Here is an 8,656-nt window from a genome sequence, read left to right on the forward strand (position 1 = left end):
GAATTGCTATTATTAAAAAAATCAGAAAATAACAGACATTAGAATGCAGAGAAATAGGAACACTCATACACTGTTGGTAGGAATGTAAATTAGTACAATCTCTTTGGAAAACAATATGCAGATTTCTCAAAAAACTAAAAATGGAACTACCATTCAATCCAGAAATCCCACTACTGTATAACTAACCAAAGGAAAATAAATCATAATATCAAAAAGATACCTACACTCATATGCTTGTTACACCACTATTTACTATAGCCAAGATACAGAATCAACATGTGTCCATCAGTATATGATTCTATAGAGAAAACATGGTTATCTATATGCATAAACACACCATGGAATACTACTCTGCCATAAAAATAGAATGACATCATTCCTTTCTTGACAATATGGATGGAACTGGAGGAGACTATCATAAATGAAAGAACTCAGAAACAAAGTGAAATACTGCATGTTCTTATTCTTAAGTGTGATATAAAGAATGGAATAACAGACATTGAAGACTTAGAAGGATGGGAGGTTAGGAGGGAGGTAAGATATGAGAAATAACTGGGTAAAGAGACACTACTCATTACATATCCATGTAACTAAACTGCATTTGTACCCATTATGTCTATAAAAATAAAAGTAAAATATTTTAAAAGAAATCTTTTGTTACTGTAGAACAATGTATATAGTCTCATTTAGCTTCAGTTAATTAAGCCAATACCTATCCCATTCTCTCTTACTACTTTAAATATGCACACACACACAAACGTATACACATTAAAGATGTGGGTCATCTTTAACAGAAAACACAAAGACCAGTATGCCTTAGTAAAATAATCTTCATCTGGTTTGTTTAACACTTATTAAAAGTTTCAGACAGACAGTCCTCTGTAAAGATTCATCGTCATTTATTTATGTGCTAAGTATCTGTGTTTAAAAGTTCCATGTTCAATCATCAAAACCAACAGTATAAAAAGAATATAAGTAGTCCAACCTGGAAGCATTTCGAGATTGGTTTTTAGCTTTCAAATTGTTTTAATTGACAAAAAGTCAATGTATATGACTAACTCTATAGATTTTTTACCGTTTTATATTTATATACCTATTGATGTTCCAAGGAAACCTTTACTTATATAATTCCAATTTATAATTTATAAATTATAAATTTATAATTTATAATTCCAATTTTTATTTTAAAAATAAATAAATAAACTACCAAGTTAGGCTCCCACTCTCCCATAAAGGCTGGCAGACATGGTCTCTATTTTCTTTTATGATGACATTTTAAAGAGATGGCTCCCAGGACATTACAACCCAGAAAGACATTCCCAGGCTGTAAAACCAGAAAGAAGCTTTGTTAAAGGATTATATGTCAAAGTGGCAAAGAAAGAAGTGAAATAACAAGTTTTCTAAAGAAAATGCTTCAAAGAAAAAGAAGGTCAGAGGCCTGAGTCAGGAAGGAGGCTGTATAAGATTAAGTCCATTGTGGGAAATATTAAGGCCATCATAGCCAGACCTTTGGTGATCCCTTAGTTCTTTCACTTCAGCTTGAGAATAATAATATTCACCTTTTAAGGCAGCAAAGAAGACTGAATATCATTTAAATAATTCTCTTTTCCTTGTGTTTAACACCAAGTAAACACTCAATAAGTTACAATTGGTATGATTATCATTATAAAGAAATATCATAGATTTCCCACTAAGACCCTTAAAACCCATTCCTGATACAACTGGAAAAACATAACAGTGCTTCAACTGAAATTTATAGAAGGCATATGATCACAGTTTTTCTCTGTGTGGGGTTTTTTTTTTTTTTTTATTTGCAAGTTTTGGCGGGGGCTGGGTTTGAACCCACCACCTCCAGCATATGGGTCCGGTGCCCTACTCTTTTGAGCCACAGTTCTGCCCTCATGTATGTGGTTTTATAACTTTATTTGATGTGTCTGACAATCACCAATTAGTTCTCATCCACTTGGACTGTCTGTAGATTTTTGAAAGTGGTAACAGGTACATAGGTAACCAAAGTATAGAGCTTGTTTGGTGAATCTTCATTTTCATTATGTTTTCTGGACAACTGCTACAGATACAGTATGGGACATTCCTAATGCCTTTGGCCCAGACAGCTTTGTTGAGCCTGGTATCAATGTGCACATCTGGAGTCCCCATCTCTTTTATGACAAATTTCCAGATCTCTTTGAATGCCTGAGGTGCATGCTTCTTAAAGCCCCCTCCATGGATGTGTTTGTGAACGTTGATGGTGTGTTCTTGAGTCATCATCCCATTGATGGCAGATCCACCCTTCTTCTTCTTACCACCCTTCTTTGTGGGAGCCATTCTGCAGGTCCCAAGATGGAAAGAAAGAGCAGGAGAGATTGTCATCACAGTTTTTTTTTTTATAACCAAAATACTACATCAAGGAAAACTAACTGTCCATATGGAATCTGGGTCAAAAGAAAAGAAAAAAAAAAGACAGTTTTAAGCCATTGTCTGAGTAGCATGTATAGAAACATGGGAGCATGTATAGAAAGCAGGGAAATAATCTCTGATTTTGAAAAGAAGATAGTTCAGACATGTGGAGGAAAGAAGGCCAAGTTAATACCTGTCCTACAAATATGTAAGTAATGCCAAAGAAGGAGAAATAATCATGCCACACAGTAAAAGAATAAAGCTTCATCTTTTACAAGAGAAAAAAATATGCAGTAAAAAATAAAATTCAAAGAGTACATTTGGGGAAAATTGTATAATGATCCTATTACCATAAAAGGGTGTAAGAGACCATTTGAGAACTTTAGCTTTTACTAAAACCCAATAAATTAGACAATAAATTTCAATTTTCTTTTCAACATTACAGATAAGTTTTCGTCCAAGGCACTTCTAGATAGATAAGAAATCCCAGTGACAAAAACAGAGTGATAATGACAGAATTGAAAGGTCAGTTTTCACCAACAAAGGGTAAGTTATAGTTCTGATTTGCAATTGGAAAGTCAAATTTACGTAAAATCATATAAATATTTGTTTTATTTTTCACTCAGAGAAGCAGCATTAAATAAAATATATTACTCTTGTCAGAACACTTGGTAATACATAAGAAGCTATCTAAAAGACAACAAACCTATTGGCAAGAATTCCAGCACTGACTCATTAAAAAAAAAAAAAAGGATAGAATCAGTGTGCATTGATTTCTGGCAGTCATGTTTGTTCATAAGGGAGACTAAGCTGCCGTGAGATTTCATTTCAGAAAGCATGTTTTAACAAGTCCTACAGATACTTTTAACATTTTTCCTACCTCCACAAAGATACCTGTGTGGGATAAAGGGCTCAATGTTGTGTTCCAACCCTAGTTGAATACTCCTAATATGCCCAACAGAAAAGATAGATAGGAAACTACCCTGCAGGCTTAGAATTTAAATTGAGCTCACAGGCCAATTACTGTTATTCCAAGATCTGACAGCCAATAGTCATGCATTCCTGTCTTCCCTATCGCTTTTCTTGCACCTCTGAGATCAGTGGGGGAGAGCTGAAGGGACCACAAGAGCCCAGTAGGAGACCATCATTGTGTAGCTCCATCCAATCAAGAAATAGTCTCCATTCAAGAGGAGTCTTGTAGAGCTGATTGAGTTGCCTTCTCAAGCTATAGCTGCAGCCTGACCCTTCTTGGTGTATCTCCAAGATAACTGAGTGAGGCTTGGCATCCATAGCTCAGCAGCTAGGGCACCAGCCACATACACCAGAGCTGGATGGTTCAAACTCAGCCTGGGCCTGCCAAACAATGACAACTGAAACAACAGCAACAAAAAAATAGCTGGGCATTGTGGCAAGCACCTGTAGTCCAGCTACTTGGGAGGCTGAGGCAAGAGAATCACTTAACCCCAAGAGTTGGATGTTGCTCTGAGCTGTGATGTCATAGAACTCTACAGAGGGTGATATGGTGAGAACTCTGTCTCAAAATAAATAAATAAATAAGATAATTGAGTGAGTGATGTTTCATGCAAAGTTGGCATGATCTTTCAAGATGATTTTCTTCTCTGTAGTACAAGGCCGCACAGGCCTAGAAATCACATTCTCTTAAAGCAGCGGTTCTCAACTATTCATTGGTGACAATTGGCTATAGCCCTAGGAAACCTTCACAACCCACAAGAACTGTATTAAAGGGCCGTGGCATTAAGAAGGTTGAGAACCACTGACTTAAAGGAAGCCAGACTCTAAGGAATGAGTTCATGATAATTAAGCAGTAACAAAGGGATTTGTCAACCAAAAAGCCTATCATTTTACAACCAATAGATAACTCACTGAACTAGCCATATGTATCAGCCAGATTATCAAAGATTCCCCTTCCTAGAATAAATTTACTGGAGAGATCTAATTCATTAGTGACTCCTAATTAATGATTATCATTTCAGGGCAAACATAAATGAGTATTTTTATAAAGCTGTAGTAATCTTTTGATTCTTCCTTTCACACTGTAAAGAATATAAATATCAAAGCAACCAGGATGTTCATGTCAGTGGGTCAGGTTATCACCTTGTGTAATACTGAAGTCACAATGACATATTTTTACTTCATATTCCCCTTATCTGGTATAAACGGTAGCCACATCTCATTTGTTTATACAGATGATTACATTTTCCTGTTTCAGTAATCTTATTCAGCTATTACCAACATTTATGTTTAGACACCCCTGACACTGGTTACAAATCAGGGTGAGGACCTTCTGATAAATGTAGATAATAATGTCTATTGTTTCCCAGGGCTATAGCCAATTGTCACCAATGAATAGTTTCCAAATTTGTAAAAGTCCTTTTTTCATATTTTCTTTTCTAATATTGTCCTGTTTCTCTTTTTCCCTAATGTTTAATTGTCATCTCTGACATATTTCAGGGATTTTGAGAGTTCTTTCTCTCTCTGTCTTTCTTCCATGAGTGCATGTGTGAACATAGATGGGATAAGAAACATCTCCTGAGAGATATTAAATTTTTTCAGAATTAACCAAACTTGTTTTTAATTTAGTTAACAGGTGATTAACAGACAATTTTGTGTTGTCTTAGAGTGTGAGATGAGATCCTAAACTATGCTTCTCCAGAGATACAAAACCAACAGTATATTATTCTAGATAGAGATAAAAAGAGATTTAGTTTAAGGAATTGACTCATATAATTGTGGGGAGCTGGCAAGACTGAAATCTATAGAACAGCCAGCAGGCTGAAAATTCAGGTAAGAGTTGATGTTGTAGTCTTGAGTCTAAATTCAACATGGTAGCAGGCTGGCCACTTAGGCAGAGTTTCCAGGTTGCAGTCCTGAGGACAATTCCTTCAAGAAATCACCATCTTTGCTCTTACAGCCTTGAACTGATTGGATGAAGCATACCACATTATGGAGAGCAATTTGCTTTATTCAAAGTCTACTGCTTTAAATGTTAATCATATATAATAAAATACCTTCACAGAAATATCTAGACTGGTTTTTTGACCAGAAAACAGGGCACTATAACCTATCATTGGTACCACGTGGGAGGGTGACTGGAAAGATCACCTATATGGTCTGTCTAACAAGGGTACAAGTGAACTTTTCTAGAACTAGAGTATAAATGTTTAACACAATAACTAAGTAAATGACACAAAGTCTATGTTAACCAGTTTGATGGAAATACTTCAAATTGTATATGAAAACACTACACTGTACCCCATGTTTGCATTAATGTATACAGCTATCATTTAATAATAAAAAAAAAGATTTCAGAGCTTGAAGACAAGGCCTTTGAATTTATCAGTTCATCAAAAATAAAGGAAAAAATAAGAAATCTTAAAAAAAAATTAACCATCATAGACCCAAAGCTGAGCATAATAGGTGACAAATATTCACATATTCTAAAGAGGGGCAACAGGAAACCTCCAATCTGACCAGAAACTTAAAGTATCATCCAGACTTTAAATAGCCTTTATGAAATTCTTATTTACACATTCCATGTTTTCACATTTCAAATTTGCAAGCATAATTAGGATTTTATTACATACATTATCACTATAATCTTTCATTTAAACATGTATTTTTTCCTCAACTCTTTATAATTATTATTGTGTGAGATCTTGTGGACTATAAGGCAAACTGGTTAAAACTGTAATGTTTATTATCCAAATAGATGGCTCCATGTTAACCTAGATAGTCCTGAAATCAGGGAGATCACAAGCTCCAAAGCCTGGATTCTCCCAGTGATAAAACACAAGGGGTCAGGAATTTCAAACTCTTAAGCCAGAGGGATAATAAATACTATCAAGCAAGGTAGGTATGGTTACTGGGAGCATGGCTTTCTTTTACTTTTCCAATTCATAGATATCAAAACACTGCGCATACACAGTCATCATATTTTACTAGAGAAATACTGTTTCACTGATTCAAATTCTGGTAACATATAACTTTTGAGTTCTGATATTTCACTAAACTTGGTAGAAGTGTTTAAGGTATAATGGAGCAATTGAAACCAGATGTGATTGCTCATTACTTTTCTACAAAATTCTCTAAGTATGTGTTATCTGTTGTAACAAATCTCTGTAAGCTTCATTCACACACAATGTACAACAAAAAGTGAGGCAAATACCTTAAGAGGGATTTATAAGATTCTTTTTGCTCTTTGCCTTAGGTAAGGTAGTATACCTAGTAGGGTACATTAACTAGGTACTAAGTGACAAAAATCTTAATGGATTAAACTAGAAAGTAATGTAGTATTCATTTGACAAGTCCAGAGGCAGGTGTCAATTCAACCATTAAACAATGCCATCAGGAAACCTGGTTCCTTCCACCATTCTGGACATTTGATTCTTTGTCCTTAGATTTGTCCCTTCATGACATTAAGGTGACTGCTACAGAGCCAGACATCATAATTGCATCCAAAACAAAAAGCAAGGAGTAGCCAGAGTGCAACTTTCATAGTGCTCACTAATATGTATACATACATACACATATGCACAACATACAGATATACACAGACAGAAAGACATTTATGCATGTATAAAGAAAGAAGACTTTTCCCATAATCCACAGGTTGAAGTCCTCTTGCATCTCATTAGTGAGAACTGTTAAATGTTCACCATTACAACATCATTGGCAGGGAGAAATGATATTTCTCTAACTGAATTAAGCCAAACCCCCTCTACTGATGAAAAAGGATACTACCTTCCTGAGCTCACTAATACCTGCTCAACACCTGAACAAATACAAGTTCTCTATCAAGAAAGAGGGCTTGGGGCTCAGCACCCATAGCACAGTAGTTATGACACCAGCCAAATACACCAAGGGTTCAAATGGGGCCTGGGCCAGCTAAACAACAGTGAAAACTGCAACAAAAAATAGCCAGGCATTGTGGTGGGCTCCTGTAGTCCCACCTACTTGGGAGACTGAAGCAAGAGAATGGCTTAAGCCCAAGAGTTTGAGGTTGCTGTGAACTGTGATACCACAGCACTCCACCCAGGGTGACATAGTGAGACACTGTCTCAATAAAAAATAAATACAGAAAGAAAGAGGGCCTGGGAATGACTAATCATGAGGCAACAAACAGTGGCTGCTATTAACATCTCACTGTCAATAAAGTATTTCTGAAAGCCCAGGTAATTCAAAACATCTTTAATACAAAGGCTTCTTCCTCACCATGAACATTCCTCATGGGTCTCTGCTTTCACAGTTTAGTTCTTGGATTTTCTGTTTCTATTTTCACCTAGAATAATTATCATTTCCAAGTGATTTTCAAAATAGGTATGTATGGAAAGTTAACTATTCAAATCTAATTTTTGAAGTTCCCCCTACTCCCACACTATATTTTGGCCACCTCTGAAGTGCTTTCTGGAATACATGCCAACTATGCCAACTGATGACTTAACACTGTATAAATGACAACCCTCAAAGAGGAATGAGAAAAATCTGGAATATCCAATTCAGTTATGTTTATAATGGCATAAAACACTGGTGAGAATAGAAAAAAAAACTAAAGAGAAAAATGTCTTTAAGCATATTCCATTTTAAGACACAAATAGGAAACACTAATTTACAGGTTAAAAGGGAGTTGGTTGCTATTTTCAAAGAATACACAATTCAGAGAACAAAGCATGAACTGTTCATTATATTACACTGTAAAATCTGCTATAATTGAAGTATGAATAAAATAATATGTGAAATAGACCTGAAAGTGACTAAAACAATAGGCAGTAACTGGTAAAGTCAACAGATAAAAAAATTGCTTTGACTTATTTTAATTCTAGAGTAAGGTAGAGGAGCAGATAATGTGGGTAGCAAGATGTGCCTTAAGATTGGATAGAAAATAGAGAAACTGGATCTGGAATGTAGGATTCTTCTTCTTTAATAGAAAAATAGTTTAGAACACAAAATGCTATGATATTAGATTGTCAAGTATAACAAATTATATGTTTATTAATTTTAGAATGTTGGTTGCATGCCTACTGTGTGCTAAAATTGTGGTAGATAAAGGGAATACAGCAGAAGATAAGACAGACATCAGCCTACCCTTCAGAGATTTTACTCTAGCAGGAGAGTCAGATCTTACATAAGCAGTAACAAGGAAGCATGATGAGCATTGTAAGAAAGTGCATTGGTTAGCACTCTTTTTTAGTTGCAAGTTAAACACTTGCAGAGATCCTGGCTTAAGCTAAAAAAAAAAAAA

General features: G+C 35.4%; 1 pseudogene across 1 annotated transcript; it reads right to left on the bottom strand.

Moving 5' to 3' along the window:
- Window positions 1–1,911: 1,911 nt before the first annotated feature.
- Window positions 1,912–2,355, bottom strand: LOC100965792 (annotated as a pseudogene). The gene has a single exon (XR_154946.2). The product of XR_154946.2 is annotated as a 60S ribosomal protein L31 pseudogene (transcript).
- Window positions 2,356–8,656: the final 6,301 nt, after the last annotated feature.

This window comes from Otolemur garnettii, unplaced genomic scaffold (assembly GCF_000181295.1).
Source record: "Otolemur garnettii isolate 467f Iridium unplaced genomic scaffold, OtoGar3 scaffold00278, whole genome shotgun sequence".
NCBI classification, from domain to species: Eukaryota; Metazoa; Chordata; class Mammalia; order Primates; family Galagidae; genus Otolemur; species Otolemur garnettii.